Raw genomic sequence first — 21878 nt, forward strand, 5'->3', positions numbered from 1 at the left:
CGTCTAGGGTGTGCGGGGCGCTCAGTGTCTCAGATTGCTACAGTCGCCAAGTGAAGGGATTTAGGGTTGTTAGAGCCTGTATATTTCCCTAACTAATGTTGTTAGTTTTGCGAAGATCCGGAAGCGAGTCCTGCCCGTGTGGTGGCCGCACCCATCCTCGCCCACGCCGCCCGCTCGCCGGGGTCCAGCTCTTCGGGTACTAGACCGCACCGCCTCGGGGACCCACAGATCTTTGATAGCGAATACAAGCCCCAGTTAGGCCCTCTAGTCCAAGTCCGATGAGGTCTTGAGGGAGGCCTGCAGGCAGGGTCGAGCCGGAAGGAGTAGAGCTTGCTTCTAAGTGCCGTAAACTCAGCCTTGGAACCGCCGACGGCAGAAGGCACCAAACCTTCCAGTTTTCACGTGTCTTAAGTGCGCCCGTCACCCCTTTCCTCTGGATACCCCACATCCTACTAGGGATTGCCACATCTGGGCCACCCCTAGTGTCTCTTATGTGGGAGTACTTCCCCTCTCTACGAGAGCCTGTGCTTCCAGGTTGGGGTGTAGAAAGGCTGGTATCTAGATCTTAGAAGGCTCTAGGCTGGGTGTTGGTTCCTTTTTATTGGTTTGTCATATCCACACATCCGGAAGTATTTTGAGGTCTCGTAAAATCTTTACTATTGTTGTTTAAACAACTTCCAACCATTCTCACGCTTTTAACTTTTTCAGTACAAGAAGGCCTTATATGTTAGGGTTTCTGGCATGTTGATTGTAAAGGACTTGTTTTCACTGAACACTGCAAGTAAAAAAAGTAGGAAAGCATTTTTACATTATTGAGGGACATTTTTTCCCCCTTGCTTCTATAGACTGACGGTGTTCTCTGTTGTAGTCTTTGCCCACCGCCCTCCACCCCTCCCCACGCAAACCTCATTTCATATGTTGAAACCTAATCCCCTCTGCCATGGTATTCATGGCTTGGGCCTTTGCCAGGCTTAGTTCATGAGGGTAGAGCCCTCAAGAATGGGATTAGTGTCCCTATAAAAGAGACCCCAGAGAGCTCCCTTGGCCCTTCTGTTGTGTGAGGACACAGGCAAGACAGCCATTTATGAACCACGAAGTAGGCTTTCATCAGACACTGAATCTGCCAGCACCTTGATCTTTGCCTTCCCAGGCTCCAGAATTTGGAGAAATAAATGTTTGCTATTTAAGTAACCCATCCTATGGCATTTCTGTTATAGCAACAAGTCAGAAGTAAGACAGTTACTGACTGTTTTATATAAGAAGAGGCGGCCTGAGGTGGTAGAAGGAATGATTGAAGAGTCAAGAGCATAATTCTGGCCCCTCCTTTCCCAGTTATCCCTGTTTGACACACACAAGTACTTAACCACACAGGACCTTACTTAAAAAAAATCTCATTATAAAAGTAATATTTGTTTATTGCAGACATTTTGGAAAATATGGGAAAAAATCCACAAGAAGCAAAAATGGAATCATACTGTGTATACTTTTTGTTGTCTGCTTTTTCCACTTCATAAATTATAAACCATTTCCCTTTTTCTTTCTTGAACAGTTTATTCTGCAACATTATTTGGTACTGATTGCACATCATTTCACAGCATGGACATACCAATTCCCTCTTGTTGGAACTAGCTTGTTTTCAATTCTTTACTATTACAAGCAATGTATAACCTTGTAGATAAATCTGTATGCATGCTCTTATTTCTTTTGGCTAAGTACCCTTAAAGAGGAATTTCTGGGTCAGAGAATACATACATTTTAAGGTCTTTTGATATCTATTAACAGATGCACTCCAGGAAAAGATTTGTAATCTCCAACACTGAATATTAGATATCATTTTCCTCCATCTCACAGTGAGGATAAGACCTGTCTCACAAGGTTATTGTGAAGTTCAAATGAAATGAGGACAGAAGTCCTACATTCCTTTTGACACAGGTTAATATATTTTGCAAGTTCCTTTATAACAACATGAATTATGATGTAGAACACTTTGGCTCAGAGGTTACTCTTTCCCTACTTCACTCACCATTGGTTCTTTTTCCATTCACAATGTCTTCCTCCAAGCCTCTTCATAAAGTCACCATTGACCTCGTAAGCTCTCTCTATCCTTGGATTCTCAAACATTGCTCTCTTCAGATTCTTTTCTTTCTGCTCTCCTTTACTAGTTCCTCTTCATCAACCTGCATCTTCAGACGTATTCAAAATTCTCCAAAGTGCTATCCTTTATTTTTTCTTCTCACTCTTCTCTTTGATGAGTCTCTTCTTTGACTCTCTTATTGGTTGCATCCACTCCTGTGGTTATTTGGGTTTTCTAGAGGCCAAACCCTCATCTCTTTTGGGAAAATCCCTCATTTTCTGTATGTTCTTTGGAGGTAGTGCTTATCGAAATATACAAGTTGAAAGGCAATTCTTCCTCTCCCTCATTTCAGAGGAGACAAGGGGGTGAGCACATGCCTTCATCTCTGCCAATCAGATGTTACTTCCAAGAGAATGAACAGCAACAAGGGGACATTTGGAGTTCTCATTCATTCACGTGGCTGCAGCAGTGGACAGACCAGAACTCTCCGGGGGGCTTTTCTGACCACTCCATTGAAAATTGCAACTTCTCTCTCCTCAAGGCACTCTTTATCCCCCTTCCTTGTTTTATTTTCTACCATCTGACATATTTTTGGATTTAATTAACTGATTTGTTTATGACCTGGGTCCCCCATTTGAATGTAAGTTGCATGAAGGTGGCGGTATTGACTCTTCACTGCTGTGTCCCCAGTGCTCTGAGGTGCCTGGCATGGAGTACGCACTCAATAACTATCTGTTCAATGAATACACATATGGCTAGTTCTTGTTGCCTCACTTTCTGGAACTCCCTGGGTTTGTGACCTTTTCATGAAGCCTGTCCAGCCTACCAATGATTCTGGGAGTCCCCATAGCCTTCCAAGAAGTACCCTATTTGGCGAGTTAACCAGAGTCAGTTTCTGTTTCAGGCAGAACCACCTACTGTATTACAGGTTTCTAACCCACAGGGTAACTAAAACCACATTCATTACCTTTCCCAGCAAACCTTTATGTATTTCAGCAAAGGACATCATCTAAGTAATTACCTTAGCTGGAAACTTAGCACCACTCCTTGTCTTTCACTCCCTGGGCTTGGGAATCAGATAGTCCTGCAATGGAATTACAGAATAGTCATTTATTTAGCTGTGAGATTCTGGGGGGAAATTATATAAGTTCTCTGAAAATTTTTTTTTATGTGCAAAATTAGTATACCAATACCTATTTTGCTTGGCTTTTGTAAGATAGCATAAAGCCTGGGCCTACTATAGGCACTTAATAAATGCTGTTATTATAACCGATTCTTGTTGATGACACCTCAATGCAGTCTCCCTTCTAGTCCCTCTGCCCTAGTTTATGCCTCAAGTCTCCTCTAACCTAGACAATTACAGTAACCTTTTAACTGCTTCTCTTTAGACATTCATCACCCAGCTACCATCATAGTTACCTTTCTAAAGCAGACCTCTCCTTTGGTGACTGACTAATGCCTTTAGGATGGAGTCCAGACTCTCCTACGTGATATTTCAAGATCCTTTAGCAGTGTAGCCTCAAACTGCTTTTCCAGAATCCTCTCATTTAACATCAAGTTCATAAACATTTGTTGAATGCCTGCTAGATGCCAGGCAGGAACAGAACCAGCATTTTAATAGGGGAAATTGCCAGTAAAAACAAGATAATTACAAATCGTGACTGAGGTTTCAACCTGAAGCTTTAGGAGGCATGGACAACTTCTGTTGTCTCTTTTGTGCTTCTGCCACCCATGTGAAAAGAGCATGTTTCAGGAAGCCATTGCTTCTTCACTCTGAGTCCCAGAATGGGACACATGGCTTGCAGACCCAAACCTGATTTGCAATCTGGAGCCAAACTTGGCTGAACACAAACAAGGTCAGTCAAGCCTAGAACAAGCACAGCCAGCCTGCAGACTTGTATGTGAGGCATAAATATTTACTGTAACTCACTTTGAGTCTGAGTTTGTTAGTTACTTTAGCAAAACTGGAATAATACAGAGATAGAGCTAAGAGAGCTTGTTCGTGGGCTGGATGTGTGGATAATGAAAAGAAAGATATCAAGGCTTCTGTCTTGAGTAATAGAATGGAGAAAGGCATCAATTACCAAGGTAGAGAAGATTGGTGGGGGAAGGAATTTGGGTTGGGGAGTCAAGTTCAGTTTTTGACATCTGTAATAGTCTGAGTAGGCTAACTGTTGTTGAACAAATAACCTCAAAATAGCAATGGCAGAACACAATAGATTTTTCTTTTCTTGTTCATAAAACAGTTCAATGTGGGTATTCAGTGGGTGATGTTTTGTGCATTGATTCATGAATCCAAGCTCTTTCTGTCTTGTGACTCTGCCCTACTCTAGAGCTACATCCAGCTGCATGGGAAGCTAGGAAATGCTTGGCTGGGAGCTCAAGGTAGTACGGATTTGGTGAACAACTAGCTAGTCTCTGCCACTGCATCTTATTTTGAGATACCCCTTAGATATCCAGGAGAAGATTGAGAGTTACTATAAGAGTCTGGTTCTCAGGTCTGAGCTTGAGATACACTTTTGGAAATGAAAGACATGTGGATGGTATTTAAAATCACATGTAGATGGAATAGAATGAGGTCAGGATAGAGATCCCCACTGTTGGGCTCTTCAACATTTGGAGGTTGGTAAAGGAGGAGGAGCTGGCCAAGGAAAACAAGAAGAAGGTAAGAATTCATTACCAGTGAGGTAAGAGGGAAGCCAAGAGAGAGTGATTTACAAAGGTCAGAGAGGAGGAAGGAGTGGTCAACTGGCAAATGTTGCTGAAGGGTCAAGTAAGATTTGGAAAGAGAAAGGACATGAATACGAGCAGCTTCAGAGGAGCCACAAGCAGCTTCAGAGGAGCCACGGGGAAGGAAGAATGCTTGATTGAAGGTGGGTTGAAGAAAGAATTGCAGGAAGTATGAGGAAGTAGAGAGATAAGAATGTGTAGACAACTCTTTGATATGTTTGGCTGTGAAGGGAAGTAGAAAAATAAAGGGTCAACAGGAAGATGATGAGTGGCCTAAATAAGGCAATAAGGAGAGATTTTGATGATGTACGAAATGGTATAACTAAAGGAGGCAAATCCTTGGACAGCCAACAGTAGATGGAAGAAGTGGAGAGACTGTACTGATAAGAGAGCTACTTTATAGTAACAGGAGGGGAGAAAAAAAAATAAAAAGGATGTATTTTTACTAGGGAAATAGTATTAGGGGAGGACAGGTATCCCCATGCTTCCTTTCCTTCCAGGTGGAGGGAGCTCAGCTATTGTGGCTTGTAGTTTCCCTCTTTGTCCCTGCCCATGCTGTCCCCGGGGAGGTGGAATGACTTACTTGATTGGTGACTCTGGGAAGAATAAACTGAATATAGTTGGCTCAAGTTCACTCTTCTTACTCTTGGGAAAAGAAGATAAACACGCATTTATCAGTCATACACATAAATGTGAACATATATATATATACACACACATGCTCTGTTTGGGCTGCTATAGAAAAATACCACAGACTGGGTGGCTTACAAAAACAATAGAAATTTAGTTCTCATGGTTCTGGAGGCTGAAGTCCAAGATCAGGGTGCCAGCATGGTCAGGGGAGGGCCCTCTTCTGTGTCTCAGATTTCTCACTGTATCCTCTTTGCCCTCATGACCTAATCACTCCCCAAAGGCCCCATCGCCTAATACCATCATCTTGGAGGTTAGGATTTCAACATATGGATTTGCGGGGGGGACACAAATATTCAGATCATAGAATATGTGTGTGTGTATATACAAATATATATATTTATAGCTTTGTCTGCTGAAAGGGTAATGACATCCAAGTAGCAAAGAACACACCTAGGACCCATATCTTGATTACTTGATTTCTAAATACCATTCCCCACTAGGAGAAACCAGAGATTCTTGGGAAAATGGCTGAAACCCAGGTCAGCCTGGAAAATTTTGTTGTACTAAAAAGTAAAGGCATGCTAATAAAAATTTGATATTTAATATAAATAAGGATAGTACAAAATTATAGTTCTTTAAATAAAAATCTGTGAGCCATATTGATAATGTATAGGTAATATGTAAATGCATACATATATACTTATGTATGTACATAGGAGGTATATGGGAGTTCTCTGTAATATATAACTTTTCTATAAGTTTGGAATTGTTATAAATTTAAAGTTAAAAATATTACAACTCCCATTGTCCTTACCCTGTTAAAAATATTTTTAAAAACATAAAATTTGGGGCTTCCCTGGTGGCACAGTGGTTGCGAATCTGCCTGCTAATGCAGGGGACACGGGTTTGAGCCCTGGTCTGGGAAGATCCCACATGCCGCGGAGCAACTAGGCCTGTGAGCCACAACTACTGAGCCTGCGCGTCTGGAGCCTGTGCTCCGCAACAAGAGAGGCCGCGATAGTGAAGAGGCCCGCGCGCCGCGATGAAGAGTGGCCCCCGTTCGCCGCAACTAGAGAAAAGCCCTCGCACAGAAACGAAGACCCAACACAGCCAAAAATAAATAAATTAATTAAAAAAACAAAAAACAAAAAACAAAAAACGAAAAAACATAAAATTTATATATGTATTGTACATTTAAATATATTTAACTCCCATCTTATCCAGCTTCTCATTCTCCCAGTAGCACTTTTCAGTATCTATCACACTGTAATTTACATATTTATTATGTCATTTATTGTTGTTTGTCTTCCGTCCCCCACTGCTTCTTTAAAGGATGCAGGCTCCACAGTAGTTCACTGACGTATGCTAGAGGGCCTAGAACCTCATCTGGCATGTAGTAGGTGCTCAATAAATATTTATTGTTGAATGGATGAATGGACTAGAACTTTCTGGGTCTGGTAGGTCATTATGGCTGACTCTTTGTGGGCCTTTCTCCTGGTTTCTTCAGAGGCACCTCTGCTGGCACTTCTCACGGTGCAGGTGATGTATATCATCCCCTCAGCCTCTGGTTTTCCTGTGGTGTCTTTTGGTCATACTTTCAGTAGGGTTCCCATCGTCCTTCTAGGAGATCCTCTTTGGTCAGAATTTAGAAGGGCTCCAGGCCTGATCCCTCTCCGTGTTGTGACCTACATGTGGTCCTTGGCAGCACTCATACATCATTTACCGTTATTAGGGAGGCAAGCTGGCTTCCAGTACAGCCTGGTCTTTCACCCATTCGATTTATCATTCTCCACACCAATCAACACATACCCCTCCATCTAGGGAACACCTGTTAAGCTCTTAAAGCAGTCTGCTTAAAGGTCCTCACACCATGCTTGAGGTGTGAAGGAAGCACCACTCACCTATACCCCTTGGGGATAGATGGCAACTTCAATACAGAAGTCTTTTCCTAAGTCCTTTCTAATCTTCAACCTCCCAAACCCTTTTGTACCTTTGATAGGCATTACTCATTTAACCGGGTTTTGTAAACGTGCTTATACCTTTCTGCATGGTATTCTGTCTCTCCATTTACTTTGGTATCTGATACATGGTGTCTCAGTCAAAACTTCAGGTTTAACATCTTGTTGCACATGTAAATCCATGACCCATCGTGGCTCAAAGATATATTACTACCAAATAAATAACTCATTAATCAAAAAGCAATTTCAAAATAATTCAGGTGCTTTTTTGCATTTCTCCCCCAAATACCATGAAGGGGATTTAAGATGACAGTGATATATCTAAAAGCTTCCTTTCCCACTTCTGTTTATATTCCTCATACATCACAGCTGTTCTCATTCCTCTATCTTCCAGATTTTCCCTAAATTCTTCCCCTGGCCTTAACAGGGACCATTTTCCCCCGCCCTTTCCATTTCTGCCATATTTTATATAAATTTATTTATTTATTTATTTATTTTTGGCTGTGCTGGGTCTTCGTTTCTGTGCGAGGGCTTTCTCCAGTTGCGGCGAGCGGGGGCCACTCTTCATCGCGGTGCGCAGGCCTCTCACTATCGCGGCCTCTCCCGTTGCGGAGCACAGGCTCCAGACGCACAGGCTCAGTAGTTGTGGCTCACGGGCCTAGTTGCTCTGCGGCATGTGGGATCTTCCCAGACCAGGGCTCGAACCCGTGTCCCCTGCATTGGCAGGCAGATTTTCAACCACTGCGCCACCAGGGAAGCCCCTATTTCTGCCATATTTTGTATCCCTAAAAATCCCAAAGAATAATCTAGCCAGACTCATCCCTGGCTAGAACGGGTGTGATCGGGAATCTTTGGCTGTTCATTAACGGTAGCTGGCAAGGATTGTCCAGCTACACTTCATTTATTTTTATTTTATTTTTTCGCCATGCCACGTGGCTTGCAGGATCTTAGTTCCCTGACCAGGGATTGAACCCATGCCCTCAGCAGTGAAAATGCTGAGTCCTAACCACTGGACCACCAGGGAATTCCCTACACTTCATTTCTTAATTCTCTTGTAGTCAGGTGTGGCTGTGTGAGCAACTTCTCCCTAATGGAATGTAAACAAAAGTGAGGTGTGCTATTTCCAGACCTGACCCATAAGGCTACTTGTACTTGCCTTTCCCCCTTCTCTTGAGCTAGAATGGCAGTGACCAGAGTAGCCTTGGATGGTACAGCTGCTATCAGCCTGGGGCCCTGCATGATTCTATGGAAGAGAGCTGCTTGCCAACCTGGAATAGCTTCCCCAGGATGCTACATGAGTGAGAAATAAAGGTTTATTTTGGTTTAGCCATTTCACTTTGGTGTTCTATTTATTGCAGCAGTGCAGACTACTCTAAAAATATAAGAATTAGAACCAGGAGTGGGGTGCTGCCATAATAAAACTCCAAAATATGTAGCATTGACTTAGCAGTTGGGCAGCACGCAGTGAGGGAATGGAGAGCTTTAGATCCTTGTTATGCTGGGGAAATGCAGTTGGTACAACACTTTCTGAGATAACCAGAAAGGCAGATACAAGTTCCTCCTGAGCCTGTAATGATGGAAGAAGCAGTTGGACAGAGCCAGAATTTTAGGGTGAGTTGGCTGCTGCTTGCTGATTTTAGCAAGGTATAGGTCTCAAAACTTTGGAACCAGATGTGTTTGAGAATTCAGAATTTTTTGAAATTTAGAAAGGTAGCAGCACATATATTGTATAGTATAGTGTAGAACACCCTAGCAGTGTCTGGGGCAGCACCCCATAACCATATTTCTATTTCTGCAGTGAGATGTATGATCATTCACACTAAGCAGAATAAATAAAAACTCTAAATAATCCACATAAATTTAGATCAAGTTTCACCATCATAAAGTTATAGAAATGAGCCATAGAAAAACTTGTTTTTCAGATAAGGATTGTGGGCCTAAATTATAAGAAAGAGGGGATTTGGGGGCAAGATGGCAGAGTAGAAGGACTCAAGCTCATCTCCTCTCACAAGCACACCAAAGTCACAATTAACTCCTGAAAAACCATTGATAAAAAAGACTGGAACCTACCAGGAAAGATATTCTACACCCAAATACATATAGAAGAAACCACAATGAGATGGTAGGAGGGGCACTCTCATGATATAATCAAATCCCATACCACCCAGGTTTGCAACCCACAAACTGCAGAATAATTATATCACAGAAGTTCTCCACAGGAGTGAGAGTTCTGAGCCCCACATCAGGCTCCCCAGCCTGCAGTTCTGGCATCAGGAGGAGGAGCCCCCAGAGCATTTGGTTTTGAAGGCCAGTGGGGCTTGAGTGCAGGAGCTCCACAGGACTGGGGGAAATAGAGACTCCACTCCTGGAGGGTGCATACAGGGTCCCATGTGCACCAGGACCCAGGGCAAAAGCAGTGACTTCATAGAAACATGGGTCAGAATTAGCTGCTGGTCTTGGAGGGTCTCCAAGGGAAGTGGGGATGGCTGTGGCTCACCCTGGGGACATGGACACTCATGGTGGAGATGTCAGGCAGTGTTCATCTGCCTAAACTCTTGCAGAGGCAGACATCTTGCTTGGGACATTAGCACTGAGACCTGGCCCCACACATCAGCAGACAGGCTGCCTAAGGACTTTCTGAACCCACAGCCACCTCTAGACATCCTTCTTGACACGGTCCTGCCCACCAAAGGGCCAAGACCCAGCTCCACCCACCATGGGCAGGCACTGGCTCCTCCTTTCAGGAAACCTGCACCAGCTTCATCTACCAGGGGACAGACACCAGAAACAAGAGAACTAGGATCTCGCAGCCTGCAGAACTGAGTCTGCAAACATAGGTCAGAACTTACCCAGGGACCAGGTGGTCCCTAGCCCTTGGGTGATGAGATGGGAGTGTACAGGTGGGACAAATAGGATATCCCTTACAGAGGCCACTTGTCCAAGGTTGAGAAATGTAACTAACCTACCACATACATAAAAATACAAATAGAAATTTAAACAAAATGAGATGGCAAAAGGATATGTTCCAGACAAAGGAACAGATAAAACCTCAGAAGAACAACTAAGTGAAGTGGAGATAGGCAATCTACCTGAGAAAGAGTTCAGAGTAATGATTATAAAAATAATCCAAGAACTTGGAAAAAGGATGGATGCACAGAGTGAAAAGTTACAAGAATTTGTTAACAAAGGATTAGAAAAATATAAAGAGTAACCAAGCAGAGTTGAAGAATACAATAACTGAAATGAAAAATACACTAGAAGGAATCAATAGCAGAACAAATGAGACAGGAGAATGGATCAGTGAGCTGGAAGAGTGGTAGAATAGAATAAAGAAAAAAGAATAGAATAAAGAATACCGAACGGAATAAAGAAAAAAGAATAAATAGAAATGAGGACAGTTTAAGAGACCTCTGGGACAACATCAAACACACTAAAGTTCACATTATACAGGTCCCAGAAGGAGAAGAGAAAGAAAGGGCCTGAGAAAATATTTGAAGAAATAATAGCTGAAAACTTCCTTAACATGGGAAAGGAAACAGTCACCCAAGTCCAGGAAGCACAGAGAGTTCCATACAGGATTAACCCAAGGAGGAACATGCCAAGACATACAGTAATGAAGTTTACAAAAATTAAAGATAAAGAGAAAATAGTAAAAGCAACAAGCGAAAAGCAACAAATAACATACAAGGGAATTCCCGTAAGGCTATCAGATGATTTTTTCAGTAGAAACTCTGCAGGTCAGAAGGCAGGGGCAAGATATATTTAAATGATGGAAGGGAAAAACCTACAACTAAGAATACTCTACCTAGCAAGGCTCTTGTTCAGATTTGATGGAGAAATCAAAAGGTTTACAGACAAGCAAAACTAAAAGAATTCAGCACCACCAAATGAGCTTTACAACAAATGCTAAAGGAACTTCTCTAAGCAGAAAAAAAAGCCACCAATAGAAACAAGAAAATTACAAAATGGAAAAGCTCACCAGTAAAGGCAAACCTACAGTAAAGGTAGGAGATCACCTACACACAAACTAGTAGGGAGGTTCAAAGACAAAAGTAGTAAAATCATCTGTATCCACAATAAGCAGTTAAGGGATACACAAAACAATTAGATGTAAAATATGATATCAAAACCAGTAATCATGAGGGGAGAGAGTACAAATGCAGGGTATTTAAAATGCATTTGAAATTAAGAAATCAGAAACTTAAAACAATCATATATATATACACATATATATATATAGCACATATATATATATATATATATATATATATATATATATATATATATATATAGACTGCTATATCAAAACCCCATGGTAACAGCAAACCAAAAATTTATAACAGAGATACACACAAAAAGAAAAAGGAATCCAAACACAACACTAAAAATCATCATCAAATAAGAAGAGAAGAGAACAAAAGAGGAAAGGGGGAAAAAAAAAGACCTACAAAAACAAATCCAAAAACAATTAACAAAATGAAAATAAAAACATATGTATCAATAATTATCTTAAACACAAATGAATTAAATGCTCCAAGGAAAAGATACAGACTGGATGAATGGATACAAAAGCAAGACCTTTATATATGCTGTCTATGAGAGACTCACTTCAGATCTAGAGACACATACAAACTGAAAGTGAGGGATGGAAAAAGGTACTCCGCATAAATGGAAATCAAAACAAAGCTGGAGTAGCAATACTTATATCAGACAAAATGGACTTTAAAATAAAGACTACAAGAGACAAAGAAGGACATTACAAGAGACAAAGAAGGACATTACATAATGATCAAGGGATCAATCCAAGAAGATATAACAATTGTAAATATGTGTGCACCCAACATAGGAACTCCTCAATATATAAGGCAAATATTAACAGACATAAAAGGAGAAAGTGACAGTAACATAATAATAGAAGGGGATTTTAACACTGTACTTACATTTACATTGATGGACAGATTATCCAGAAAGAAAATCTATAAGGAAACACAGGTCTTAAATGACACATTAGACCAGATGGACTTAATTAATATTTGTAGAGCATTCCATCCAAAAGCGGCAGAATACACATTCTTTTCAAAGTGCACATGGAACATTATCCAGGATAGATCACATGCTGGGCCACAAGGCAAGCCTTGGTAAATTTAAGAAAATTGAAATCTTATTAAGCATCTTTTCTGACCACAACACTATGAGATTTGAAATCAACTGCAAAAAACACAAACACATGGAGGCTAAACAATATGCTACTAAACAACCAATGGATCACTGAAAAAATCAAAGAGGAAATTAAAAAAATACTTAGAGACAATGAAAATGAAAACACAATGATCCAAAATCTGTGGGATGCAGCAAAAGCAGTTCTAAGAGGGAAGTTCACAGTGATACAAGCTTACATCAGTAATCAAGAAAAATCTCAAACAAACAACCTAATCTTACACCTACAGGAACAAGAGAAAGAAGAACAAACAAAACCTATAGTTAGTAGAAGGAAAGAAATCATAAAGATCAGAGCAGAAATAAATGAAATAGAGACTAAGAAGGCAATAGAAAAGATCAATAAGACTAAAAGTTGGTTCCTTGAAAAGATAAACAAAACTGATAAAACTTTAGCCAGACTCATCAAGAAAAAAAGGAAAAGGGCCAAATCAATGGAATTAGAAATGAAAAAGGAGAAGTTACAACCAACACCACAGAAATACAAAGGACCATAAGCGACTACTACAAGCAACTAAATGTCAATAAAATGTACAACCTAGAAGAAATGGACAAATTCTTACAAAGGAACAATCTCCCAAGACTGAACTAGGAAGAAAGAAAATATGATCAGACCAATTACAAGTACTGAAATTGAATCTGTGATTTAAAAAACTCCCAACAAATAAAAGTCCAGGACCAGATGACTTAAAAAGCAAATTCTACCAAACATTTAGAGAAGAGTTAATACCTATCCTTCTGAAACTATGCCAAAAAATTGCAGAGGAAGGAACACTCCCAAATTCATTCTATGAGGCCACCATCACACTGATACCAAATCAAAGAAACCACAAAAAAGAAAAATTACAGGCCAATATCACTGATGAACATAGATGCAAAAATCCTCAACAAAATACTACCAAACCAAATCCAACAATACAATAAAAGGATGATACACCATGATCAAGTGTGATTTATCCCAGGGATGCAAGGATTATTCAATATCTGCAAATCAATTGGTGTGATACACTACATTAACAAATTGAAGATTAAAAAGCATATGATCATCTCAATAGATGCAGAAAAAGTTTTTGATAAAATTCCACATCCATTTATGATAAAAACTCTCCAGAAAGTGGGCAAAGAGGGTACACACCTCAACATAATACAGGCCATATGTGACAAATCCAAAGCTAACCTCTCACTCAATGGTGAAAAGTTGAAAGCATTTTCTCTAACATCAGGAAGAAGACAAGAATGCCCACTCTTGCCACTTTTACTCAACATAGTTTTGGAAGTCCTAGCCACAGCAATCAGAGAAGAAAAAGAAATAAAAGGAATCCAAATTGGAAAAAAAGAAGTAAAACTCACACCGTTTGCAGACAACATGATACTATACATAGAAAATCCTAAAGACGTTACCAGAAAACTTCTAGAGCTCATCAATGAAATTGGTAAAGTTGCAGGATACAAAATGAATACACAGAAATCTGTTGCATTTCTATATACTAACAACAAGAGATGAGAAAGAGAAATTAAGGAAACAAGAACATTCACCATCACATCAAAAAGAATAAAATACCTAGGAATAAACCTACCTAATGAGGTAAAAAACCTGTACTCTGAAAACTATAAGACACTGATGAAAGAAATTGAAGAAGACACAAGCAGATGGAAAGATATACCATGTTCTTGGATTGGAAGAATCAATATCATTAAAATGGCTATACTACCCAAGGCAATCTACAAATTTAATATAATTCCTATCAAATTACCAATGGCATTTTTCACGTAACTAGAACAAAAAATTTTTTAATTTGTATGGAAACACAAAAGACCCCAAATAGCCAAATTAATTTTGAGAAAGAAAAAGAGCTGGAGGAATCAGGCTGGCTGACTTCAGGCTATACTACAAAGCTACACTAATCAAAAGTATGGTACTGACATCAAAACAGATATATAGATCAATGGAACAGGATAGAAAGCCCAGAGGTAAACCCACACATATATGGTCAACTAACCCATGATAAAGGAAGCAAGAATATACAATGGAGAAAAGACAGTCTATTCAGTAAGTTTGGGGAAAACTGGACAGCTACATATAAAAGAATGGAAATTAGAACATTCTCTAACACCATATACAAAAATAAACTCAAATGGATTAAAACTTAAATGTAAGACTAGATACTATAAAATTCCTAGAAGAAAACATAGGCAGAACACTCTGACATAAATCACAGTCATATCATTTTAGGCCCGTCTGCTAGAGTACTAGAAATAAAAAGAAAAATAAACAAATGGTACCTAATTAATCTTAAAACCTTTTGCACAGCAAAGGAAACAATAAACAAAATAAAAAGGCAACCTACAGAATGGAAGAAAATATTTGCAAATGATGTGACTGACAAGGGATTAATTTCCAAAATATACAAACCGCTTTACAGCTCAATATCAAAACAATAAAAAATTCAATCAAAAAATGGGTAGAAGATCTAAATAGACATTTCTCCAAAGAAGACATACATTTGGCCAACAGGTATGTGAAAAATTGCTCAACATCACTAATTAATAGAGAAATGCAAATCAATACTGCAATGAGGTATCACCTCACACAAGTCTGAATGGCCATTGTCAAAAAGTCTACACATAATAAATGCTGGAGAGGGTGTGGAGAAAAGGGAACCCTCCTACACTGTTGGTGGGAATGTAAATTGGTGCACCCACTATGGAGAACAGCATGGAGGTTCCTTAAAACAGTAAAAATAGAGTTACCATATGATCCAGCAATGTCACTCCTGGGCATATATCCAGAGAAAAATCTATTTTGAAAAGATGCATGCACCCCAATGTTCACAGCAGCACTATTTATAATAGCCAAGACATGGAAGCAAACTAAATGTCCATCAACAGATGAATGGATAAAGAAGATGTGGTATATATATATAATGGAATATTCCTTAGCCATAAAAAAGAATAAATAATGCCACTTGCAGCAACATGGATGAACCTAGAGATTATCAGGCAAAGTTATGTCTGGACATAATCCAGACAGAGGAAGACAAATATCATATGATATTTCTTATATATGGAATCTAAAAAAAGATACAAATGAACTTATTTACAAAACAGAAATAGACTCACAGTCATAGAAAACAAACTTATGGTTACCAAAGGGTAAAGCGGGGGAGGGATAAATTAGGAGTTTGAGATTAACAGGTACACACTAATATATATAAAATAGATAACCAACAAGGACCTACTGTATAACACAGGGAGCTATACTCAATATTTTGTAATAGCCTATAAGGGAAAAGAATCTGAAAAAAAAATATCTGAATCACTTTGCCATACACCTGAAACTAACACAACATTGTAAATCAACTATACTTCAATTTAAAAAATTAAAAAATAAAATTATCTGTTTATATTCTTAAAAAAATTATGAGAGAGATGAGTCCAGGCAAGAACTGACCTGTTTTCAAGCAGAAAAAGACCAAATAGAGTAGACAGAGTCCAGAATTTGGAGCATTTCTCGAATGTATCTCAAACTGCAAGAAATCAAACTGTCCTTGCTCAGGCACTTCCTGTTAGGCCTTCTCAGTCAAAAAGAACCCAGCTCTGAGGTCAACATTAGAATAAGGCTATTGCTTTCCTGCTGTGCCTTTGTTTCAGATGGCCTTGAAAAAAATCTTTTCATAGCTGCATATCTGTATTCATCTCTTTGTATAAAATTTTGTGTTTGTACAAAAAGGTTTCTACTAAAAATTTTGTTTTATTTTTTTTTACATAATACAAAAATTTCAGAAATCTTTTCATATCAGCACTTAGAACACATTCTATTTAATTGTGGCATTTTAATATAGCAGTTGCATGTACCTATACTTTGTTTAACAAGCCCCTTATGGCGGACAATTTAGTTAGTTCCATTTTTTTTCTCTCTCACTATTATGAAAAAGACTGCAGTGAATATCCCTGAAGAGTTGAAGAGATACTCTGGCATATTTTGCCAGTGTATCCTTAGGGTAAATAACTAGCAGTGGGATTGTTGGGTTAATGAGTCTTTACATTTTAAATATTGAAATCAATTGTCAAATTTTTCTCCAGGAGGAGTCGACAAATTTACCCTTTGGCAACATCCCAGAACAATGTATGAGAATGATTGTATCTCATGCTCGACTGGTCAGGCTTAGGGCTGCCGTGCCACACAACTCCAGAGGAAGTTATGCGTGTTCACAGCCTTCGTGGATCCATGAAGCCACCCTACATTCTTGCCAGTCTCATGGGAGAAACATTGCATTCCATCATCTTTGTTCTCATTTTGTTACCTTTGTGTAAGGCTGAAAATCATTGTCCATCTACACTTTTATTTACTTTTTAACTACTTGTTTATCCTTTGCTTATTTTTCTATTTAGCTTTTTTATTTGAATTTATTTTGTCTACTTATATAAAGTTTTGTGAAAATTAAGGATATCAGCTATTTGCTTTCCTGTACTGCAAATATCCTTCCCCAGTTTGTCAATGATTTTTAGGATTTATTTATTTATGTATTTATTTATTTGTCAAGGAGAAATTTATAAATTTGGTGTGGTTAAGTTTATCAAACTTTTGCCTTATAGCTCACTGCTTTGATATCTTTCTTGGAAAGGTCTTTTTCTACTCCAGGATCTAATATAGATTCATTCATGCTTTATTCAGGAATTGTATAGATTTATTTTATACAAAATCTTTGATACATCTGTAATTAATTTTGGTATAAACAGTGAGATTTGAATCCAGCCTTATTTTTCATAACATTCTTCAATTCCCCCAACACTATTTTATTTACCCCACTGACTAGATTGCATATAAATTCACTGATCAGAAATGACATCTTTATTATGAACAAAAACACTATGCATATTTAGGTTTATTTCTGGATTCTCTCTTCTGTTCCACCAATATCTTTTAAACAATTTTAAGCATGGCAGCACTATCTAGGTTTTTAAAATATTTTATCTTTTTGATTGGTGCAGTCAACATGGTTGGCAGAGCTGGGGATGAGGAATTAGCTGATGATTGGTGGTGGCAGTACTAAAGAATTAGCCAGTGTGTCCAGGATGGCTAGGGCTGAGTACTTGACCTTTGTGGTTGGTGTGTTTGGTGGGACTGGGGACAATGGCTCAGCCAGAGAGGCTGGGGCTGCCAAGGCCAGGGCCAAGAAGACAGTCTGAATGGTCAGAAGATTGCTTACATACTGGGGCATTGACTGAAGAAGGAAATATATTGAGAATAATGGAATCCAAATTTCTCACAATGTGAGAAGGGAATTACAAGTATGGAAAAGCAGAGGCTGGAAAAAAAACCCTGCGGTGTTGGTTTGGAATTGGAAATATTGGTGTGAACCCATGGTTTTGAATCTGTACAAGTAGATTGATATAAAAATAGATTTATAAGTTGTATGCATGTATTCATATATTTCTAGCTCTATTTCCTGTGAGGACCTAAAATCTATAATATCCCAGTAACAAGGAGTATAACCAGTGCCCAGATCTTGATTTCTAAATACTATCTTCTACTAAAAGAAATGATGCTTGGATAAATAGCTAATTCCAGATATGGGAAAAAATGACAAGTACAAGATGAACCTGGAAGATTTTTTTTTTGTGCCAGACAGTTAAAATTGCTCAAAGAACAGTAAGGGATGTGTCATAAGGACATAAGAATCTGCTTAAAGGAGATCCTTCTTGTTAAATCTGGGACAATTCAAGCATCAAAACAAATAATAATAGTAACATATGCAATCCACTCAATAAAATAGAAATCCATGAGTTCTTACTGGTATAAATAAATGCATAAATAAAGAAAGAAAAAATTGGGGGAGAAGGGAAAACTGCCTCACAGTAAGATGCCAACTAATAAGTGTAGAGGGAATGATGAACTAGAAGCATTTTGCAATCATTATAGTAATAATTGATTCAGGGAAGATTCATCAGTGGATGCTAAAACCAGTGAATGGGGACTTTCCTAGTGGTGCAGTAGTTAAGAATCTGCCTGCCAATGCAGGGGACACGGTTTCGAGCCCTGGTCCGGGAAGATCCCACATGCCACAGAGCAACTAAGCCCATGCACCACAACTACTGAACCTGCACTCTGAGAAGCCCGTGAGCCACAACTACTGACCCATGTGCCACAACTACTGAATCCCGTGCTCCTAGAACCCGTGCTCCACAGCAAGAGAAGCCACCACAATGAGAAGCCCATGCACCGCAATGAAGAGTAGCCCCTGCTCGCCGCAACTAGAGAAAGCCTGTGTGCAGCAACAAAGACCCATCACAGCCAAAGATAAATAAATAAATAAAAATAAAACCAGTGAATGAATGCTTGATGAGGAACAGATATTTACATATTTTCAGAATTATCTCCACATAGACTACATGTTAATTGTTTATTAATTAATACCAAATACTTGTCAGTTAATTTTATGGCAGAGAAATCTGATAGACACTCTCTTACAAACATCCCCAGTATTGGGACAAATTGACATTGTGTACTTCCTGAAAGGATGCCATTAGAAGAACATAGCATCACTTTTGGGGTATTTCTGCCAAAATATAAAACTTGTATGTAATTATGAGGAAATATCATACAAACCCAAATTGAGGGACCCTCTTAGTCATCTCTGGCTGTGATAACAAAATACCATAGTGTGGTTGGCTTGAGCAACAGAAATTTATTTCTCACAGTTCTAGAGGCTGAGATCAGGTGGCCAGCATGGTCAGGTTTTGGTGAAAGCTCTTTTCCTGGTTTGCAGACAGCCACCTTCTCATTGTATCCTCATGGCAGGGGGAGAGAGAGAGAGAGAGACAGACAGACAGACAGACAGACAGACAGACAGATGGTGCTATGGTCTCTTCCTCTTCTTATAAGGACACTAATCTCATCATGAGGGTCCCAATCTCACAACATCATCTAAACCTATTTAGCTCCCAAAGGCCCCATATCCAAATACCATCACATTGAAGATTAGGGCTTTAATATACAAATTTGTAGGGGTGTGTGCAAACATTCAATCCATTATAGGGATTTTCTAGAAAGTAACTGGCTTGTTCTCTTTAAAAAATGTCAAGGTCAGGGCTTCCCTGGTGGCGCAGTGGTTAAGAATCCGCCTGCCAATGCAGGGGACACGGGTTCAAGCCCTGGTCCGGGAAGATCCCACATGCTGCGGAGCAACTAAGCCCGTATGCCACAACTACTGAGCCTGCGCTCCAGAGCCCGTGAGCCACAACTCCTGAAGCCCGTGCACCTAGAGCCCATGCTCCGCAACAAGAGAAGCCACCGCAATGAGAAGCCCGCGCACTGCAACAAAGAGTAACCCCCACTCCCCACAACTAGAGAAAGCCCGTGCGCAGCAACAAAGACCTAACACAGCCAAAAATAAATAAATAAAATAAATTAATTTAAAAAAATGTCAAGGTCATAAAAGTTGGGAAAGACTGAGGAACTTGAGATAAAAGAGACATGACAATTAAATGCTATGTATGATCCTGGACCTATAATAGACATTGTTGGGATAATTGACAAAATTTGAATGTTATCTGTGGATTAGATTAGAATGAGCCCTTTAAAAGGTGAAACATCAGGGAGACATTTTCCTGTTAGCCTGGAAGAAGGCAAACAGCCATGTGGTGAACTGTTAATGGAGGGGCCATGTGGCTAAAACCTGAGGGTGGCCTGTAAGAGCAGAGGGTGACACCCAGCTGACAGCCAACAGGAACCTCAGTCCTACAACCAAAAGGAACTGAATTCTGCCAAAACCTGGATAAACTTGAAGAGGGCCGCAAACTCCAGTGGGACCACAGCCCAGTAGACACCTTGGTGCAGCCTCATGAGACCCTGAACAGAGAACCAAGTTACATTGTGCCAGACTTCTAACATACAGGAACTGTGAGACTGTAAATGCATGTTGTTTTAAGCTGCTAAATTTATGATAATTTGTTACACAGCAATGGAAAACAAATACAGATACTCAGAATGCAAATGAGCTGCTGGGAAAGTTTCTTGACCAATGGGAGAACTGTTAACCCTCTGAAACCTCGTACAGATGCTACTAGACTACCTGTGTGTTTTGAAGTTTCTGCCAAATCCAAATTGAAAAGGAACACTTTGCATACCAGATGATGCACAACATCGAAATTTAGGCAGCCGGTATGTTAGAGCTGTTATCCTGAGGGGGAGGTTTGATTTCATTAAAAATGGTGGTTTTCATAAAACTCCTAGAAGAGAAAATAGGCAAAACATTCTCTGACATAAATAGTACCAATGTTTTCTTAGGTCAGTCTCCCAAGGCAATAGAAATAAAAGTAAAAATAAACAAATGGGATCTAATCAAACTTACAAGCTTTCGTACAGCAAAGAAAACCATAAACAAAATGAAAAGACAATGTATGGACTGGGAGAAAATCTTTGCAAATGACGTGACTGATAAGTGATTAATTTCCAAAATATACAAACAACTCATACAACTCAACAACAAAAAAACAAACAACCCAATAGAAAAATGGGCCAATGGCCTAAATAGACATTTCTCCAAAGAAGACATACAGATGGCCAACAGGCACATGAAAAGATGCCCAACATTGCAAAGAGGCCTCACCAGAAACCAATCCTGACAGCACTTGATCTTGGACTTCTAGCCTCCAGAATTGTGAGAAAATAAATTTCTGTTGTTTATGGCCCTCAGTCTGTGATATTTTCTTAAAAGCATCCCAAGCTAACTAATATAGTGGCTGGTTGATTAGTCAGTCTTATCTAAATAAAGTGCAATCAAGATATGAGAATACAATTTTCAGGAGCCATATTGATAGTGGCCCAGGTTCTGAATGGAGGACGAACTGGGTAGAGTAAAAGTTTGGTTTTCTTACATACTCAAATAATGAGTCACTACAAATGGCTCAGTTTTCTGAAGAGCTAAATGCCTTTAAGCACTCAAATATCCTTTGAAAAATTATTCTGAATGGGCAGCCAATTTTATATGCTTCTTCCTCTTTTTATTTTTAAAACCTCTTTCATAAATAGAATCAATGCAAACTATTAAAATCAGATGGGGGGAGAGAGAGAGAGGCTTATCATGAAAATGATACTGATTCATGTATTTTCTGTATGAGGCTGTCTCCTGCCTCCACTCCAATCCTGTTTCCAGATACTATTTTAATCATTTCTATTTTTTTTCTTGTCGTGGTTAACTCCATACTTCTCAACAATAACATTACACCGTTTTAAAAATTTATCAACTTTACACCTTGCCATT

The sequence above is a fragment of the Eubalaena glacialis genome, chromosome 3 (genome assembly GCF_028564815.1).
Source record: "Eubalaena glacialis isolate mEubGla1 chromosome 3, mEubGla1.1.hap2.+ XY, whole genome shotgun sequence".
Classification (NCBI taxonomy): domain Eukaryota; kingdom Metazoa; phylum Chordata; class Mammalia; order Artiodactyla; family Balaenidae; genus Eubalaena; species Eubalaena glacialis.